The sequence below is a fragment of the Sitophilus oryzae genome, unplaced genomic scaffold, assembly GCF_002938485.1.
Source record: "Sitophilus oryzae breed Bouriz unplaced genomic scaffold, Soryzae_2.0 scaffold_1396_pilon_pilon, whole genome shotgun sequence".
Lineage (NCBI taxonomy): Eukaryota > Metazoa > Arthropoda > Insecta > Coleoptera > Curculionidae > Sitophilus > Sitophilus oryzae.
The window spans coordinates 5,514,716-5,517,582 of record NW_022146055.1 but is presented as its reverse complement, the minus strand read 5'-3'; the positions used below and the strand labels follow the sequence as shown (position 1 = coordinate 5,517,582).

Genomic DNA, 2,867 nt, shown 5'->3' with positions numbered 1-2,867 from the left:
TTTGGAACGAAAATTTAGTGGCAAAATTTAATAAAATTTATTAAGTCATTTTATTTTGCCACTAAAGTTTTATAATTAATTAACGTTTTTTTTCAAGCAGCAGTATTTATACTATACGAAATTCAAATATACTCTGTTGTTTTTCTCAGGTAAGATTTCGACAGACGATGACAGAAGAAAAGCAGATGACGTCCCATACCAATCTATTTATTTTACAAAAAAAAGTTTCTAATGATTTTTAAGTTAACGATGGATGGGTTTTAATATAAATTCGTCATGCGTCGTCACTTGTTGTTTTTAACCAGTTTTATTGGTTTATTTCAAAAATGACAGATCGTATTTCAATTTTATTGGTTTGACGGAACGATGAACGACAAACGGACGCCGATGCGTATGAACTCGCCTTTAGATTTTTGACGTTTGTCAAAGTCTTGCCAAATTATAGGTTATAATTTTGTGACAACTTTTGTCAAATACCCTGCGTTTTGGAAGATGATGCATTTTGATTCGTGTTATTACGAGTGTTTTGTGTCTTTTGAAGTCAAGCGGAGGAAAAATCGAGTGAAAATTAACTGTAGAACCCAGAGCACAGTTTATGGTTAATACTCGCTGCCCAGGCAGAAAGTCTTATACAGATACACCCCCCAATAAAGTTACTATCAATAAGGGCCATATTAAACACATACTAAAAACTGGAGTAGCTGTAAAATATCGACATCACACGATAGGTAATGGATTCTAGTACTGCAGAAAAATAATGTCAAAAGGTACTGGTTTAAAAAAATTAAGTTAATTAATCAACCTGTGAGGTATAAAATTTGGTAAGTGTTATTATTAATAAAATAGTTTGTTTTATTTATGTTGTTTTATTTATTGCTGCGGAATATTACAAATTTGTATTTGTACATAAGTTATATTGATAAATATAATCATAAATCAGGGAAGTTTCATAAAGCTTGAAAGTAAGAAATAGTTCTTTTTTATATTTTTTGGTATGCGGTGGCTTGTTTTTGTTTGTTTTGTATTAACACATACCGTTTTTTATTAAATAAAATAACTCGATTACATTTTTTCAGTTTTATACAGTTTTTTTTTCACAATATTTTGAAGTTACTTGTCAGTCAAATTTTAAATACATATATTAATTTCCTGCTATGTGTTCCAGTTGTACCAACTTATTTCTTTGTAAAATAAAATAAACTACTTTGAAATTAAAATGACAGACACATCTATCACTGTCAAGGATCTTCTCGTTGGACAGACTATAATTAGTTTTTTCACAAAGGGAAATAAATTGCCTGATTGTTTGACACTTAATGTCAAAGGAAGCTAGATAAAATCATGATAAAATCGCGAAAAATATAGAAGATCGCTGTTATTTCATATGTAAATTTATATGGCAAATGTTATCGATCGTCATTTCCCAGCCAACTGGACGCCTTTTTTTCGATCATACAGTAGAAATATACTGAGGGTGCCATTTAAAAATCAAAGATTGTAGTCATTTCCGGTGAAGCAGGGAGTGGCCAAAAACAATTGAATACGTCATTTAATCATAATTTATGTCATATACTAACTTACCAAATCTCGTTATAGAGGTGAGCTACATAGGCGTGCCCACGGGGGTCCTGGGGGCCATGGCCCCCCCTAATCAGCATAAATAATGAAAAGAAAGACCTCAAACGAAAACCCACAAAAAAAAACGTAGGAAAAGCTTTAATAGAAATATAAGGAAAATGTTACTTTGCGCACCCTCGTATAAAAAAAAAATTTCGCCTACGGTGCTATTTTTTCTCCCTTTCTTTTTTTTTGGTTCGTAATCTTTAACTTTGCCCCCCCTTATTAACAAGCCTAGTCACGCCTATGGTGAGCCACTTTTGATACGCACCCGGTATATAATCAAAAAGTAACGAATTAAAAAACCTTTTCACTAGTGGAATAAAAAAGTGGGTTTCCATTTAATAAAAATAATTTTTAATAGTTCAATTCCATGACAGCTGCGGCTAATATTATATGAGATTTGAACAATTCAATTCTTAACCTTTTATAACACAATAGCTGAGGTAATTATACGAGTATAATTTATATTAACTGCTATATAATTTTTTGACAGGCAGTTTTTTCCTCCAAAAATTTTAAATATTTTTTTACTCAAAAAAAGATAATGTCAGACGGAGTGTTTGATATCAAAATTTATAAAATTTTACAGAGAATTTAAATATGTAATAAAAAACGGGGCTAAAATAAGTGCCGCGTGCCGCCATATTGAAAATATTTTTAATCGATAGTTGTGAAACAATGATGTGCGAAAAATCTCCGATCTTAATATTGCAGTTCTCTAAAAACTAATGCAGGCTCAGCCTGGGACACCCTGTATAAATCAATAAGATTTCATATTCTTTTGTGCACCGCAATAGAACAAAAAAACAACGAAATGGCGGTCTGGGTAACTTTGGTGTAACTATGTGTTTGGCCATAGTATATATTATAAAGCGAAGCAATAAATATTAAATATTTTTACAGGTCTGTGTGTGTTAAATTTATTCTATCTGTAGTTATTTTATTAAAAAAAAAATAAAAAAGTTTCGCGACCGTGACAGGACTCGAACCTGCAATCTTCGGATCCGAAGTCCGACGCCTTATCCATTAGGCCACACGGTCTTGTTGAACTGAGTTGTTAAACTTGTAAATAAATCCAAAGGTAGTTAGGGACCGGAAGTATAGATGGCGGAAAATCCTGAACATTTTTACTGTTATCTGCAGAATCAATACTCTGTTCGACTATGGTTCGACTAAATAATATTGAATTGATTTACAATATTTTTAAAATATATTACAATATAAATAATATAATATTTCATCCAACA

At 31.4% G+C, this 2,867-nt stretch overlaps 1 non-coding gene across 1 annotated transcript; it reads right to left on the bottom strand.

Annotated features, from left to right (window-relative positions):
- Positions 1-2,588: 2,588 nt before the first annotated feature.
- On the bottom strand, positions 2,589-2,661 carry Trnar-ucg. The gene has a single exon. It is a non-coding gene; the product is annotated as a tRNA-Arg (tRNA).
- Between the last annotated feature and the right edge of the window lie 206 nt (positions 2,662-2,867).